Below are 18243 nucleotides of genomic sequence, written 5' to 3' on the forward strand. Positions count from 1 at the left end.
GTCAAGGATCCTAGTAAATGATATTAGTTAGTAAATTGTTGTCATAGTAGGAGATAATCAAAGATTATACAGCAAAAAAGAGTAGGAATAAAAATATTTTAAAGGCATATGGAGCAGTTAATGTTTTTTTCTGGATGTTGTGATATTTGTGGTATTTAAGAACTTTAAAAAAATCTGTAATCTGTGACTTATTTTCTCATTCTAAAAATTCACTTTCATACCTAATATTGTATTTGTAATTTTGTGTTCGTTTCTTAAAGAGAACCCCCAAATTTTATAAACTTATGGCCACAAAACCTGAATTAAACTCTGCTCCTTGTCCTTATTTGCGTAATAAAGTTAACCAAACATTTAAAGATTTTGTTTCTCATAAAATACATAAAAATAATGTACACGAAACAGAAGTCGATTGTAAACGCACTATAATATTAGGAATAAACTAATATTAAAGGGGAAAAAATCACCTTGGGCCAGCCTCCCAACTATCTCCCACAGTTTTTCGAAATTCACCAAACGGTTTCAGAACTTCTCACGTTCCCTTTGGGAAGGCAACAATATAACGCACTTTGAAAATAGCTATTTTCAGCGGCACGCAGGCCTCAACGTAACGAGAACTGCCGAACCGCGGCGCCGAGAGGGGCGTAACCTCGGGCGGCACTTAACGAGGGGAGGGGCTCCCCGGGCGGGCCGAGTGGGCGGGGCGCAGGAACTTTCTCCGCCTCCAGAGCTCTGACACATGCGCCCAGCGGTGTCTGGAGGAATGAGGTGTGGATTGTGAAGTGACCCTGGTCGCTTACTTCCGGTTCCTAGGGATGCATATCCGGGTCACACTAACGCCGCCGTTTCCTCCCCTTGCTTGGTACTGCTGTGGGTCTGGACTGGTCCCCATGTCCTGCTGTGGGACCTCTGCAGCCTTTGGGTGAGTTTCCGCTGCCGACAGGGTCTGAGTGGCAGCCGGCCGAGTACAGCGTGTAGACGGGCGAGTCAAGACCTCTGCCCTCGTCCCTGGGTAGGAGTTCTCTTTGCCTGTCCCTTCTCCCTGCAATGTTTCCCGCACCCCAGAGCTTTTCCTCACAGTGGCCTCCCTCCTTTTACCTCAGTTTAACCTTCCTCGCTCCTGCGCCCCTGTCACCTCGTTTTTTCCCAGCCTCATCATCCCTTCTCAGTCCCGGTTTCTTGCCTTTCACTTTTCTCTCAGCCACTGCCCCTCTGTTCCCCCCACTCCCACTTTAGCACCTCTTTTCCTTTACCCCTGATCCCGGGATATCACTGTTCTTTCACCCCACTGGAAGACCCACCCCCTTATTGTGCTCACCCTCCTCCATTGCGAAACTGAGCCTTTCTCTCGGGTCCTAGGTCCTGGTCTTCCACCTTTCCTAATCTTCGACCCTTTCCCTCTCCTGGGACTAGTAGGTGACATTTTTTTGCCTGGGAGTCTCCCGCCCTTTCTTAGTTAGAAGAGGGTTTTGTCCAAGCCTCAATCTGGAAGACCTTCCGGGTCTGGGGTATGTTTTGCCACAAGGCGCCGGATGAGACTGAACTCTGGTAGCTTCCGTAGTTAAGGAAAAACAAAGGCGTTCCCAGTTCCTCGTTGGAGCACAGTTTGGGGGCTCTCTCGAGGACAGGCTAACAGGTGGCAGGCCTACGTTACTGCTTGTGTGATCTTGTTAATTGACGGGTCATGAGAACGTCCTGTCAGTTTTGTGTTCTCTCTCATGAGAATGGATGTACATAGCTGACGCAAAAACGGGGGTATTCTAGGACGGTCAGCCTCGTTTTCTGTAGGGGCTTTCCTTATAGGACAGTTTGCTATGACAAAGGAGAGGCTTTTTTTTTTTTTAATGGACTGTTCTCACTCTCCCATCCCTCCGAGATTATTAGCCCCAGTGCTATAAGCTTATTGTAAAAATTTTAGTGTGTTACTGAAAGATTTTCTGCCTATGAGTTCACTATAGTAGTTCCAAAGTGCATTTTCTTTAGTTGAAGTCGTATGTAAATTTGTATCCCTATGCCTGCCTTTTATGCATTATTTCTTCATTTTTATTCTAACAAGCTTTCTATTTTTTCTTCCTATTCTTCCTATTTCTTCATAAGAGAGACACTACAGTACGGCTTAGAACATTTCTTCCAACTTTTATTTTTTCTTTACTGTTTCCACTTTGGTCTAAAAACTATCTTTTTCTCATTTTGACATGTAGGTCGTCTTTTGTAAATTTCTCCAACGGTTTTAAATTTTATAGATGATTAAATTCTTTTCAAGAATTCTGCAATCATAAATTCTGCTCTAAAGTTTAGTACTTCAGCTGTGAACAGAACAAATACAGCTTTTAACAACTGCTTTTTTTTTTCACTGCTGAGTAATAGAAAAGTCTCCCTCATAATATGATGCATACGTGTATGAGAATGTATGTACCTTGGCTATTCCAAAATTGGGCTCCTCCATTCTGCTATTTTTAGCAAATTACTTTTGAGCTTAGCCATGTTAGTCGTAGAATCCACAGAGAAGCACACTTCTGGTTGGCCTTAAGGAAAGTTCCCTACCTGTACATCCTTCCCAGCCCGTAGATGCTGCATCTAGCTTCACTCAACTTAGCCTCATCATTTCCCAACCTTCAAACAACCCCAGTGAGTGTGGGCTGACTCCAGGTGCTTCCTTATCTCTGAATTTGAGGTCTTTTTTTTTTTTTTGCCATGGAAACCCTATAGATGGACCCATATTTAAGTTGATGCAAGGCCCTCTTTCATTCTTTTTCATTTCTGGATTTCTGTTTCTTGAGCATGCCTGTAAGTCTAAACCTAGATAGGTTTCTTTTATAATTTACAGCTGGAGAAAACCATGGAGTTCAAGACTAGCCCTTCATTGTTTGTTTGTTTGCTTTACTAGCCCATCATTTTACAAATAAGTAGATTAGACATAAAAAATGATTTTTTTCCAAGGACTTTTTCTTTTTTTAAAATAATGAAATCTTGCATATGCACTCAGAGAAGTGGGTTTTGGTTACATCCAGATTATAGGCTAGAGAACACAATATAATGTTTAGTGGTTCATTTCAATAAATTTATCTCATGAATGAGTTTTGGGATAAGAAATCTTTGATGTAGATTTTTAAATCCAAAGCTAAAGTCATTTGGCCTTCAGAGAGTTCAGAGGGAATAAAGAAAGAACTATTGGGCAGATGTAGAAGTTGAAAAGTTTGGGGGCAGAGTTTCTTTGTCTTTTTCCCTCTAAAATGATTTTTGCCTCTTATTTAAATTCTGCATAGAAGCCCTTAAATGAAACATCTTATGTTCTCTTTGGAAGCAGTTTTGTTGTTCATGCTGCTGGGCCTTTACAGAACACTGGTAGACTTTGATTGCTAAAAAGCCTGCACCTTTCTTAACCTAGCTGCCACACAGAAAAGTAGAGACAGTTTATTGTGTGTTTATTTTTAAAGCTCAGGAGAGGACTCTGGCACTGTTGAGTTTATATATAAATTTCTGTTTTAGTTAGGCAGACTCTTAGTTTGTAACCAAGGACTCAATTTAAAATACATTTCTGCATATTAGTTTTAAATCTATCAGGTTTTTTGTTTTGTTTGTTTTCATTTTACTTGCTACTGTATTTTGTTTTACATTTTAATTTTGTCCTCAAGGACACATACCCTAGGATGTGTTTTAAGAAAGATGTAGTTTTAAATTGAAGAAACAAAATATATCTCCACTATGTCCTTTCTATTTGTACCTTACAGTATGATGGTTTCTGTGCTTTGCCTAAACTAGTTATGACTTTATTTTCTTTTTCTTGTTTGCAAAAAAAAGGATCATAGAACTTACTTTTGGCAGTTATTTATCTAAAAGATTTTTGTGTTCTGAATATAAAAACAGGATATTTTAGCTCATGTATGATTTAAATGGAGAAAAAGTAGTTCAGAGTGGAAATGTGTATTGAATATATTAGGAATAATTTATTTTTCCCAAACATTCATTTATTTGGTTTATACCAAAGGGATTGTTATATTAGTAGAAAATAGATGAACTTCCTGACTGCTCCTTTGCTTAAAATAAAAATGCAAGTGCATGTTCATATACAGAATATATGGCTTAATCTATAAACTCTCCTTTTGATAGTGGTACCCTTTATTGTCAGAGAACATAACAAACAGTGGAACAGCAGCCACGTAATTATCTGGATATTTTTATTTGGTCCCATCAACCTAAGTCCTAGGGTGACTAATTACCAAAAGTAGAAATAGAGTATTTCTCTTTTAATTTTATAGTATATTAAGAAACAGATGTATGAAATATGGGCTTCATATAGTTTGTCTTTACTGTTCGCCCTTTTAAATATGCAGTCGTATTTTAAATCAAAAAAGGGTGTGTGAGTTAAATAGTACTGAAAGTACTGACTTATTGTAAATAAGTTAATAGATCAGTCCAAGGCAGTCAGTGCTTAATATCTTAAAGATCTTACTACAGATTGTGTTGGATGCACTTTAACTTATTAGCTTGGTTAATGTTTGTACCACTTAGGTTTGTTTTTTTTTCTCCCTGGAAAATAGTTGGCAATAGTCTTTAATACATTTCTTTCAGCAAATATCATTTGGATACCTACTATGTACAAATACAGTGATAGTCAAGCTGTGTATATGAACTAGATGACATTGTACAGGGCTGACATTTACACTAAAATTCTGAATTTGATCTTATTTGTACATCTGAATTAAACTATAAGACATAATTAGAATTAAAATAAGGTTTAGTCTTAATGTCACTTTTTTTTTAAGATTTATTTTTATTTATTTCTCTTTCTCTCCTCCCCCCACCCCCCTCCCAGTTGTCTGCTCTCTTGTGTCCATTTGTTGTGCGTTCTTCTGTGTCCGCTTGTATTCTCGGTGGCATTGGGAATCGGTGTTTCTTTTTGTTGCATCATCGTGCTGCGTCAGCTCTTCATGTGTGCGGCACCACTCCTGGGCGGGCTGCACTTTTTTCATGCAGGGCAGCTCTCCTTGTGGGGTGCACTCCTTGCACGTGGGGCTCTCCTACGTGGGGGACACCCCTGCATGGCATGGGACTCCTTGCGCACGGCAGCATTGTGCATGGGCCAGCTTATCACATGGGCCAGGGGGCCCTGGGTTTGAACCCCGGACATCCCATATGGTAGATGGACACTCTATCAGTTGAGCCACATCTGTTTCCCAAGAAATTGTCACTTTTTAACCAGTTCTTATTGTGGTAACATATATACAACACAAAACTTCCCATTTTAAACACTTTTATATGTACAGTTCAGTCATATGGTAATTCTATGTTTAACTTTCTGAGGAACCACCAGAAAGATGCGGTGCTGATGTGGTGGCAGCTTTAGCCTGTGGATTCAATATGGTCTTTGGTAGAAGCTTATGTAGGACTAATGATACTCCCAGCTGTCTTTCATTTAAAAAAATATTTTTTTTTTGCAATTTTAAATGAAATGGCATAGTGCCTTCTTATATTCCCTTTCTTTCTTTCTTTTTTTTTTTTTTTTTTGCAGATTTTATTTATCTAGTTCTTCCCCCTCACCCCGTTTTTGTGCTCACTGTCTGCTTTCTATGTCCATTTGCTGTGTATTCTTCTGTTTGCTTGTCTTCTTTTTTAGACAGCACTGGGTACCAATCCTGGGACCTTTCAGAGTGGGAGAGAGGTGCTCAATCTCTTGTGCCACCTTCTCTCCCTGGTCCACTGAGTCTCTTATTCTCCCTCTGTGTGTCTCTTTTTTGTTGTGTCATCTTGCTGCGCCAGCTCTCTATACAGGCCAGCACTCCTGTGCAGGCCAGCACTCTGCGTGGGCCAGTATGCCACGTGGGCCAGCTCACCATGTGGGTTAGCTTACCTTCATCAGGAGGCCCCGGAACTCCCTATGTGGTAGACGGGAGCCCAATAGCTTGAGCCATATCTGCTTCCCTATTCCCTTTCTTAAAATGGGGACCAATCTGCTTTTAACTTAATGGAGTCTTATTTATGAATTAAATGTGTAGGTTCCGTTGGTCTATTTGTCTTTCCTTATGTCAGTATCATGCTCTTTTTTTTTTTTTTAAGATTTTTCTTTTTTAACCTCTCCCCACCCCCTTGTTGTTTTCACTTCCTATATCTCTTCATCTTTGTTTCTTTAGGAGGCATCAGGAACTGAACCCGGGACCTCCAGTGTGGGAGGAAGGGATGTAATTGCTTAAGCCACCTCTTTTCCCTGCTTTGTTGTGTCTCTTGTGTCATCTTGTCACATCAACTTGCCGCACCTGCCTGTCATGCCAGCTCGCTGTCCTGCTTGTCTTCTTTAGGAGGCACCAGGAACCTCTGTTCCCTGCTTTCTTATATCTCTCATTATGTTTTTCTTTTGTGTCTTTTTATGTCATCTTGTGTTAACTTGCCGCTCCTGCCCATCACACCAGCTTGCTGTCTTCTTTAGGAGGCACCAGGAACTGAACCACAGACCTCCTATGTGGTAGGCGGGAGCCTAATTACTTGAGCCACCTTCACTTCCCAGTACCATATTCTTTTTTTTTTTTTTTTAAGTTTATTTTTAATTTATTTATCAGCCCCCCCCCCTTGCCGCTTGCTTGCTGTCTGCTCTCTGTATCCATTTGCTGCATGTTCTTCTGTGTCTGCTTGTCTCCCTTTGCTGTATCATCTTGCTGCACCAGCTCTCTGCAGGTGCGGGCCAGCTTGCCTTCCAAGGAGGCCCTGGGAAGCGAACCCAGAGCCTCCCATATGGTAAATGGGAGTCCAATTGGTTGAGCCACATCTGCTTCCCAGTTCCATATTCTTGATTACTGTTTTGATTGCTGTTTGAACTCAAGAGGTGTGAGTCCTCCAACTTTGTTCTTTTTCGAGATGGTTTTGGCTATTCAGGACCTTGTAAGTCCTTATGGATTTATGACTGGTTTTTCTAGCTCTTCAAAGAAGGCTGCTAAAGTTTGATTGGGAGTGAGTTGAATTTGTAAATTGCTTTGGGTAATATTGATGTCTTAACAATAGTAAGTCTTCTAGCCCATTAATGTGATGTCTTTCCATTTATTTAGATCTTCTTTAATTTATTTCAGCAATGTTTTGTAGTTTTCAGTTCACAAGTCTTTTACCTCCTTGGTTAAATTTATTCCTGGATATTTTAATCTTTTAGATGCTATTGTAAATGGAATTGTTTTCTTGGTTTCCCTTTTGGTTTGTTCATTGCTGGTGTATAGAAACAAAACTGATATTTTTATGTTGATTTTGTGCCTTGCTACTTTGCTGAATTTGCTCGTTATTTCTAATAACTTTCTTGTGGATTCTTTAGGGTTTTCTATATGTAGGATCATGTCATCTTTAAATAAGAATAGTTTTACTTCTTTTCCAATTTGATACCTTTTATTTATTTTCTTTGCCTGTTCATGCTGGTTTGAACTTCCAGTACAGTGTTGAATAACATTGCTGATTGGTGACAGCAGGCATCCTTGTCCTGTTCCTGATCGTAGGGTAACCTTTCAGTCTTTTACCATTGAGTATCATGTTAGCTGTGAGTTTTTCATATATGTCCTGTATCATGTTGAGGAAATTCTCTTCTATTCCTATATTCCCGAGTGTCTTTATGAAGAAAGTTTGCTGGATTTTGTCAAACGCCTTTTCTATTTCAATTTAGATGATCATGTAGTTTTTCCCCTTAAGTATCACTGCTTATTACTGACAATGGTATTTAATCTTTTAAACTAGATTTTTTTATTTTCTGTTGTTTTCAGAACACAGAGCATGATTTCTCATCATTATTTGGGGTTAAGTTTCTTACATTAATCTGCATCACAGATTAATTAATATAAATTTTATAGGAACAGGTTATAGGTATTATATTCATTTGGGAAACTTTTTCAAAACTGAGCTGTAGAAGTCTGTAGCTATTAAAACAGTAATTTAAAAAGTGAACTTTACATAGCACTGACTATGTACCAGGAACTATTCTAAGTAGTTATATTAACTCTTTAATTCTTATAACCCTATGGAGTAAGTATGATTATTATCCCCATTTTACAGATGAAGAAACCAAAGTTACATAACCTGTTGAAAGTCATACATCTAGTGAGATGAGAGCTGTATTTGAACTTAGTCTTTCTGGCTCCAAAGTACATGACCTTTTTGCACAAGGATTTACTTGAGTTTACTAATTTCTTCCTTATAGATTAGATTAAAAATCCAATTTCTTTGAAACACAAAAAGGATACTACTTTTGGTTGGGAAACATGAGGTTGTTTCCTGGTCTTTTTACTTACTGTGTTTCAGGTGGCAAAAACCGTGTATTAAGAGAGCAGAACAGGCTCAAATTCTTCTACCTTTAAAAGAATATATATCATGTAGAAATTAATTACTTTTGAGTTATTATTGGAGAAAAGGCATTATTTTTAATAATATGAATTTCGTTTACTAAAATATCTTACCCTTTGAAACTAATTGTTTTCCATTTTTGATTTGCAGAGTTTTGAATAAATTTGTGTAACATTCAAATTCTGAAATCTTAATGTCCTCCCATGTAAATGTTTTTTAAGATTGATTTTAAGGAAGCGGACTTGGCCCAATGGATAGGGCATCCACGCCTGCCACATGGGAGGTCTGCGATTCAAACCCTGGACCTCCTTGACCTGTGTGGAGCTGGCCCATGTGCAGTGCTGATGCGCACAAGGAGTGCCGTGCCATGCAGGGGTGTCCCCCGTGTAGGGGAGCCCCACGCACAAGGAGTGCATCCCCATAAGGAGAGCTGCCCAGCGCAAAAGAAAAGTGCAGCCTGCCCAAGAATGGTGCTGCACACATGGAGAGCTAACACAACAAGATGATGCAACAAAAAGAAACACAGATTCCCAGTGCCGCTGATAAGGATAGAAGCGGTCACAGAAGAACACACAGCGAATGGACACAGAGAGCAGACAACTGAGGGGGGGGGGGGAGAAATAAATAATAAATCTTTTTTTTAAATTATTTATTTAGTCCCCCAACCCCCACCATTATGCTGTCTGTCTGCTCTCTGTCCATCATCTTTTTTTCCCTTTTTTTTTTTAAAGATTAATTTTATTTACTTCTCCCCCATTCCTTCCATTGTCTGCTCTCTGTGTCCATTTGCTGTGTGTTCTTCTGCATCTGTTTGTATTCTCATTAGGCGGCTCTGGGAACCAATCCTGAGACCTTCCGGAGTGGGAGAGAGGCAGTTACTCTCGCAACACCGCAACTCCCTGTTCTGCTACATCTTTGTATTCTCTCTCCTCTGTGTCTCTTCTTGTGTCATCTTGGTGCACCAGCTCTCCACATTGGCTGGCACCCCTGTGCAGGGCAGCTTTCCGGCACTGGGTGACATTTCCATGTACGGTGGCACTCTTGCGTGAGACAGCATTCCTGCAGGGCTGGCACTCCACATGGGGCAGCTTGCCCTCACCAGGAGGCCCTGGGCATCAAATCCTGGACCTCCTGTATGGTAGACAGGAGCCCAGTTGGTTGAGTCATATCCGTTTCCCCTCATCTTCTTTTTAGGAGGCACCGGGACCCAAACCTGGGTCCTCCCATTTGGGAGGGAGGCACCCAATCACTTGAGCCACTTCTGCTCCCTGCTTATTGTGTCTCTCTCTGTGTTTCCTTGCTGTTTCTCTTTGTTGCATCATCTTATTGCGTCAGCTTGCCACACCAGCTGTCTTGCTCATCTTTAGGAGACACTGAGAACCAAACCCAGGACCTCCCATGTGGTACGTGGGCACCCAACTTCTTGAGCCACATCTACTTTCCATCCATATGAATTTAACAACTTTGAAATATAAAACAGAAGAGTAAAACTGAAATTTCTCTTTTAGTTAAAGGTGTATTGAATAAAATACTCCAAATTTGGATATTGGTGCTTAATTGATTACATTTATCTCTTTAGGACTACCATGTTTTGATAGCATACTTAAATTAGTGTTTTTATTTTTACTTTATAAAATAGGGGAATTTTCACAAACCAATTCCTTTTTTTTTAATTAAAGAAATAATAGTCACTTAGAATATTGTTCATTATATTAATATTATTTTGTGCGCTTTTTTTTTAAAGGAGATACATCTCGAGAAGATGATTTTATATTAGTTAATTTGGGCTACAGCTTAATGCATGAGTCTTACATTCAGACAATGTTATTTTTCTGAATATTTTGAAAATGGTTGAGAATCATGGAATCTGGTTAACAGAAAAAAGCTACATTTATTTCTGGTAAGAAGGGATGCTTGGTTAAGAGTACTGCTTCTTTAATTCTTAATATATTATCTCCTTTTTTAATTCAGATGTATAGTTAAACATATTTTTTGCCCATTTTTTTAAATTAGAGGAGTTGCAGATTTACAGAAAGATCATGCCAAAACACAAGAGTTCCCAGGGAACAGATGTGGCTCGAGCAGTTGAGTACCTGCTTCCCATACAGGAAGTCCCAGATTCAGTTCCTGGTGCCTCTTAAAAACAAAACAAAACAAAAAAAAGCCAACAAGCAAACAAATGAAAAAATCAACTCAGGGGAGCTGGTATAGCACCAGCTTCCCACATAAGAGGTCCTGGTTTCAATCTCCGGCCCTGGTACATCAAAAACAAAAACAAACCAGTTTTTATATTCCCACCCCCATTTTTAACATTTTGCATTAGTGTGATACCTTTGTTACACTGATAAGAGAATATTATAATGTACTGTTATCTGTAGTCCATCGATTACATTAGGGTTCACTGTGTTGTACAGTCTTTTGTTTGTTTTTTAAGTTGTTGTTCTAGCAACCTATATACACCCAAAATTGTCTTGATCCACCCCCCTTTGGTGGGAAAAGCATTATTATATTATAGAATATAAAATTTGTTATGATTTACTCATTGGTATTTAGAATTTCAATAGTTTTCTTTCACCTGAAACTTAATAATGTAGCAATTACTGAATTTAGGAAAATTGGTAGTTTGTTGCTATCAGCACTCTTACTATAAAAATATATTAGAATGATTAGCTCTTAGGTGGAATTGAACATTATTCTTTAATTTCCATAGTACTTGAGAAAGGTATGAGTCAGAATCACCTGTTCCCCCCCTTTAAATCAATTTTATTGATACATATTCATAAAGCATTAGTCTGTCAATTTTTACAGTTAGTGGTATTTGGTATATCCACATAGTTGGGATTAATCATGAAATGCTCAGTCATTATTAGAGCATTTTCACTCTAATTTTAATTAAAAAACTCTACCTCTTAGTAATCGCCTCTTAATCTCTATCCTTCCCGTCATAAGAGGAAATTGTATTTTTATTTTATTTATTTTTCTCCCTCTCCCCCCCCCGTTTTCTGCTCTCTGTGTCCATTCGCAGTGTGTTCTTCTGTGACCACTTCTTAGCAGCACCAGGAATCTGTGTTTCTTTTTGTTGTGTCATCTTGTTGTGTCAGCTCTTCGTGTGTGTGGCGCCATTCTTGGGCAGGCTGCACTTTCTTTCGCACTGGGCGGCTCTCCTTACAGTGCACACTCCTTGCACGTGAGTGGCACGGCACTTCTTACGTGCATCAGCACTGTGCGTGGGCCAGTGCCACACAAATCAAGAAGGCCCAGGGTTTGAACCACGGACCTCCAATGTGGTAGGTGCAGACGCCCTATCCATTGGGCCAAGTCCGCTTCTCAAGAGGAAATTTTAATTTAGCACAGTGATGTTAATTTCACTCTCTCTTTATTGACAACATAATCCAAAATATATGTGTATAACTTTCTTGGAATATTTCAGAATTTAAAGGACATTTTAGAATTAAAAAATAGTACATAAATGTCTTATAAAAATATACCCTAGATATGTGTTTTCACTTGATTAAATTCTTCTCTCAAATTTAAAGGTATCCTGTTTGGGAAACAACATCTGTGAAGATAATCTAAAATGAAGCACAAGTTTTCGTTCCCCTCTTCGTTTTCACCATGTCTTCCTTTGCTGTAGATTAGGAAGCAGTGATTAGATAACACTAATGAATACTGTCCTTGAGAGTGAAAACTTGAACTTTTGCATAGAACATAGGCCATTTCTCCTTTTAGTTGGGTATTTAATGGCTAGACGAACTCAAAATCTTTGCCTTATCTAATTTCTGCATATTGTTGGCATATATATTATTTAGTATTGGTACTTCACATTCTCTGAAATTGTTTATTTGGAATATTTGTATTAAACCATTTATTCTTAACCAGTTGGTTTCATTTTCCTTTTTTGTTCTTTTTCAGAGGCTTACCTTTAAAAAAAAACTATAATTTAGAGATTCACCAAAATTCAGAATGTTGTTTTTATGTAGTTTGAAATGAGTATTTTCCTCCCATTTGACTGGCCAGTTACCTTTTATCTTCTGGTAAAGTGGCTTTCAAACTTTATTGACCATAAGCCATAAGAGATATATTTAACATTATTATCCAGGGCTTATACATATATGTACATTTCCTAACTTGATATGATGACCTGTTACTGCGTTAAATTAAATTTTCTTGTGACCCAATTTTTTTTCTAGTATTTTCTTTTTGGAATTGAAAATGTTTAGGTTTACTAGTTTTTTGTTGTTGTTGTTTTTCCTCCTCTGAACTGCATCTTAATTCTGTTACTCTTCTAACCTAAATAATTGCGCATTACAGGTGAGAGAGAGAGAGAGAGGCCCAGTTGTCTTGATTATGGTTGTTGTCATCTCTGTTCTTTACGGTGGCTAAGCACATCGTTTTAAAAACTGTAATAATCTGGAATCATGATGAGGTTAAAAAAAAAAGGTCATATGCAGAGCTTTTATCTTTAAAATTCTTTGCTAGTTTCCGTTTAACAGTCAAAGTTTAGGTAGACTCAATTGCTTTTCACAAGCGTTTGTTCTGTTCTTGGCAACTAGTCAAAAGGTTACAAAGGGGCTTTATTCTACTTTCTTTTGGCCTCTTTCCAGCCTTTGTAAACCAAGAAAAGAAAACTAAGGAGTGAAGGAGTTTGCTTTGCATATGTGTGTGTATCATGTCAGGTAAAAGAAACATGATTGAGAAGTATAGTTATTAGGGTTTGTGACAGTGAACTGTATTTATTTATTGTCCTGATTTAATTTTTGTAATCCCAGATGGGAAAAGGTAGTAGAGATCTCAATAGCTCCTAGTCCATCACTAAAAGCAGGGTCAGCTGGCATACTTTTAACTACTACTATTTTTACCACCAACACCCCTTGACACTTACTGAGCGCTTACTATGTGCCAGGCACCATTAAAAGCACTTAACTTGTATTGACTCATACTCACTTTAGAGGCCTGGACCAGAGTGAGATTAAGAAAAGATGAAGAAAAAAATCTGCCTTTTTTTCAGTCTCATTTTGTACATTTTTAGCTTGGTCAGCTTTTTATTTATTTTTATTTTTCAAAAGATTTATTTATTTATTTCTCCTCACCCCTGTTGTCTTCTCTCTGTGTTCATTTACTGTGTGTTCTTCTGTGTCTACTTATCTTCTCGTTAGGCAGCTCTGGGAACTGACCTTGGGACCTTCCGTACTGGGAGAGAGTTCATTCTCAGCTCCCTGGTCTGCTGTGTCTCTTATTGTCTCTCCTCTGTATCTCTTTTTGTTGTGTCATCTTGCTGCACCAACACTCTGTGCAGGCCAGCACTCCTGCACAGGCCAACATTCCTGCACAGGGCAGCACTCCACATGGGCCAGCGCTCTGCTCAGGCCAGCTCACCATGCAGGCCAGCAGCTTACCTTCACCAGGAGGCCGCAGCTATTGAACCCTGGACCTCCTATATGGTAAACAGAAGCCCAGTCACTTGAGCCACATCCATTTCCCTTGGTCAGCTTTTTAAAAATCATTAGTCTTGCCTATGATGTTTCATTATGAAGAACATAGCTGTGGCTTGAGAGCTCAGGTTTTGAAACCAGGTTGCTTGGATTTAAACCCAGGTTTGGTGACTTTATAGCCTTAGGCAAGTTATTTAACCATGTGCCTTAGTTTCCTTGTCTATAAAATGGTAACAATAATAAATAATACTGGAAGTGGACATGGCTCAATTGATAAAGTGTCCACCTACCGTGTAGGAGGTCCAGGGTTCAGTACCCAGGACCTCCTGGCCCGTGTGGTGAGCGACCCACACACAGTGCTGCTGTGTGCAAGGAGTGCCATGCCATGCAGGAGTGCCCCCCACACCGGGGTTCCCCACACTCAAGGAGTGCATCCTGCACGAGAAACACAGCCTGCCCAGGAATGGCACCACATACACAGAGAGTTGATGCAACAAAAAGAGATGCAGATTCCTGGTGCCACCTGACAAGAATGCAAGTGGACACAGAAGAACACACAGCAAATGGACACAGAGAGCAGAGAGCAGACAGCAGGGGGTAGGGGAAAGGGGAGAGAAATAAATCTTTAAAAAATATAATAAATAATACCTATATTGGAGACTTACTGAGTTGATCATATGAGTTAATACATGTAAGGCACTTAGGACAGTGCCTAACCCATAGAAAGCATTCCGTAAATGGAGCTATTAATAGTATCACCTCACAATTAGAGTATTTGTGACCACCATGAATTCTGCAATTTTGCTAAGAGAATTGACTGACATTCAACATGATATTGCCCAGGAGCTTTAAAACATTTTCTTGAGAACTCACAGGAAGAGTTGTTGTGTAGAGTATTTGGACTTAGTACTAAATGACAAAGGGTATCAGGGCTTTAGGCTTAATTTGTTTAATCTTGCATAGGAATCTCTTGTTTTTTGGACTTCAGTCTTAGTAGTTTTAATGTTGTGCCCTTTGAAAAACTAAGAGGAACTGATTAGTTGGATCGACTTTTACACAAGACTAGATTTCTTTCCTAAGTCTTGAGGTTTATCTTATGTCTAAAATATTTAATTTTTATTTAACAAATACTTGTTAATATATACTATGTGCCAGACAGTATTCTAAGAGCTTTATAGATATTAATTCATGATAAGCCTATGAGAAAGACACTACTATTATTCCTGTTTTACAGAAGAAATAACTGAGGCCCAGAAAACTTATCTAAGATTCCACATATCTGGCAGTGTTAGAGCTTGGATTTGAACCTAAGTAGCCTAGCTCCAGAGTTTGTGCTCCAAAAATGCCTTATACTTGTCAGGCCTACCTTTTTCAGTGATTAATTATATTGAAAAGGGTAAAGTAATGAGTGATAAAACTTGCTCCACTATTCTTCACTCTGTGCTGAAATGACAGCACTGAATTTATGGGTGATTATAAAAAAAAATTTGTCCAATGGATTGTTATTTATTTATTTATTTACTTGCCAGTTGTACATTTTATTTATTTATTTGTGTGTGTGTGGTACTAGGGCTGGGGGTTGAACCCAGGATCTTGTATGTGGGAAGCTGGCTTTCAACCACTGAGCCACATCTGCTCCCCTGAGTTGATTCCTCCTTTTGTTTGCTTGTTGTTTGTTTTTTGTTTTGTTTTGTTTTTAGGAGGCACTGGGAACTGAACCTGGGACCTCCGATGTGGGAAACAAGCACTCAACTGCTTGAGCTCTCCATCTAGTGCATTTTTGAAAGAGGAAATAAGTTCAGAGAAATAAAACATTAATAAAAGAACTGAACCTAGATATTATCATTCTTCTGACAGCAAAACACATATATATTTCAAAATACTTACTTTTGTTAGTATTTTAAATTTTATCCGAATATTAGAGAGCTGTTTGACATAAAATTTTGACTTTAGAAAATGGATGAAATAAAGTACTAATTTTTTTATATAATTAGAAGTCAACACATAGCATATTAGAGTATACCAAGTGTTAGGCCACAGCACCTATAGGAAATAACATTAGAAATGTAAAATTCACAGATGAAAAAAGGAGGGAAACAACAGTTTTGAAGGCTTGAGATCTGTGGAGTCCGGATCACTAACCATTAGAGAAATTCTTGTGCTTTGTTACTGACAAGTTGCTAAAAACTGAAAAGATCCAAGAAAGGTAGGAAGAAAATGTAGTTAAAGATCTATTGACCCAGCTAATTCAGATTAATCCATTTCTTATAAATAGTTTTGACTATGGTTTTGGAATTTTTCTGGTGGAATACATCTACCTGTTTTGTTGGAAGCTTGTGGGGAAAAGTTTGCTTTGATTTTTTTTTTTTAATTAAAGATTGTTTTATAGAAAATTTCAAAGTATGATTTTCTAAGAGATAATATTAGAAATTCTTCTTTATCTTCCCTGATAAAATATTTTTCTTACTCAGAAATTTGGTATAGCCCCATATTTTAGAAAATACTTTCTTTGTAAGTTCTGATAGCATTATGTTAAGTGTAAGTTACTATAAATATTCTTACAGCTGACAATACCATGGTATGTTAGTCATGCCTCTCAAATAAAGTTACCAGAAGAATTCACCAACTTTACCACCATCAGTTGGCTAGGCTGTATATTTATGGTGATGGTTTTTGTCTCTCTGCAGGAAAGTCAGAGGAAAGGTGTAGTTGGTTACTATTTTTTTTTTTTGGCCCACAGAAATGTGAATTTGTGCTATTGCCTGAAAGGCTATTGTGGCCATTTGAAATTATTTATGAATCCCCAAAAAGAGAGGTTATGCTTGTAAACTGACCTGTTCCTCTGGATGTGATACCCTTTGAGTGCATTAGATTCTGCTGGCTTGTCTTGATTAAATTACCTGCTAAGATTAGGGCTTGATTCAACCACGTCAGTAGGGCGTGATTCAGGGTTGAGTCCTCACCCCCTTGGTGGGCTCGATAAACGGGCACCCACTCAAGAAGACAAAATGGAAGAACACAAAGAAGAAGATAGAAGGGAGAGAGCTCCATAGACATGGAAGAGGAGGTAGCTCTGTCATGTTTGATCGTGGGGCCCTGGGGAGAGATGAGCCATTTGCCTGATAGTTTATAGCTGAAGAGAACAGAGAAGCTGAGCTGATAAGGCCTGGAAAGAAATGAATCCTGTGCCAGATTGATAGAGGAAGCCCTGAGAGACAAGACCTATGCCAGCCTACAGCTGAGATTGGAAGAAGCTGGGTCTTTGAAGCCTTAAGAGGAAAAAGGAAGAGATCACCCTCCTGCCATCTTGCTTCAACACGTGGCAACTGACTTGGGTGAGAAAGCAGCCTTGAATTGGAGTCTTTAGGCCTTGTAACTGTAAGCTTTTACCCCCCAAAAAATATCCTCTGTAAAAGCCAATGGATTTCTGGTATTTTGCATCAGCACCCCTTCGACTGACTAATATATATATATATTTGGATTGTACATTTTGGATAAATTTAATGTATTTTTTAAAATTGTCTGTTTTTTAAAGATAGGTAAATCACACAAAATCAGATGCTTTTTAAAATGTAGTAAATCAAGAAGGTTCCTATTATCTGATGAGACTGATGAATTTCTGAAAGACAGGAAACAGTGAGATTGGGTTGATGGGGAAACTAGCAGAAAAAGTCACAGCCCAAAGTATATGTAGAAGTTCTAGAAATGTACAGACTCTGAGTAAACAAATATGAAGAATGGAAGGGTATCCAGAGCAGTCATCAACTTCCTAGCCCTTGCTTTCGATTTTGAGCATCTGGTGTTTGTCCCCTGGATAAAGCCCAGAAAAGTGCTTTCCAAACACATTAAATAGTCTGCCCGAAGCATGTATTTTTCTTAAAGTCTATTTTCTGCCTGTCATTTAGTGTGCGTAAATTAAACCATACCATACTCTTGCTTAAGAGAATGCCTTCCCAACCTTCTCTATTATATGTTACAAGGCTGTGCAGTACCTGGCCCTTGCTTGCTTCTCAAGCCTCATTTTACCATTCATTCACTTGCTACCTTTGCTCTGACAAGTCTGGACTTTTAAAGATATTTTTCAAATATGCCATAATGTTATCTTTCAGTTTTTTGTTTGTTTGTTTTACACTTGTTCCCCTCTTGGTAAGCTCTTGTTCAGATCTTCTTAAAGCTCTTTCCTTATTACTAGTCAGCTCTCTGCTGAATACTACTACCTCAAAGATGTTTTCATCCTATTTGAAATAGTATCCCTGAAGTCATTCTGTAGTCTTCACTTTGTTTTACTTTCCATTGTACTTACCACTTTGTGAAATTATATCACCTTATTTATTTGCTTATTTCCACGCTAGAGAGTAGTCCTTGAGGCTGGGGACTTTGTTGTTCATCACTGAATCCCTAGTATCTAGACTAGTACCTGGCACACAGTAGACATGCAATAAATATATTTTTTAAACAAGTGAACGAATTTTGAGGCTAGAGAAACAAGCAGGTACAGCTTGAAGCA

The 18243-nt window shown here is 38.6% G+C and overlaps 1 protein-coding gene across 8 annotated transcripts in view; it reads left to right on the top strand.

Annotated features, from left to right (window-relative positions):
• Positions 1–736: 736 nt before the first annotated feature.
• Positions 737–18243, top strand: part of EYA3 (EYA transcriptional coactivator and phosphatase 3) — a 124108-nt gene continuing 106601 nt past the window's right edge. For 3 of the 8 annotated variants that reach the window (XM_058304798.2, XM_071217605.1, XM_071217604.1), the window contains exon 1: positions 802–919. The gene's annotated coding sequence lies outside the window, so the exon portion shown is untranslated. Of the gene's footprint in view, positions 920–18243 lie in introns of all 8 variants that reach the window. The other 5 variants (XM_058304800.1, XM_058304797.1, XM_058304796.2 and 2 more) reach the window with 5 other exon arrangements.

Source organism: Dasypus novemcinctus, chromosome 9, assembly GCF_030445035.2.
Source record: "Dasypus novemcinctus isolate mDasNov1 chromosome 9, mDasNov1.1.hap2, whole genome shotgun sequence".
NCBI classification, from domain to species: Eukaryota; Metazoa; Chordata; class Mammalia; order Cingulata; family Dasypodidae; genus Dasypus; species Dasypus novemcinctus.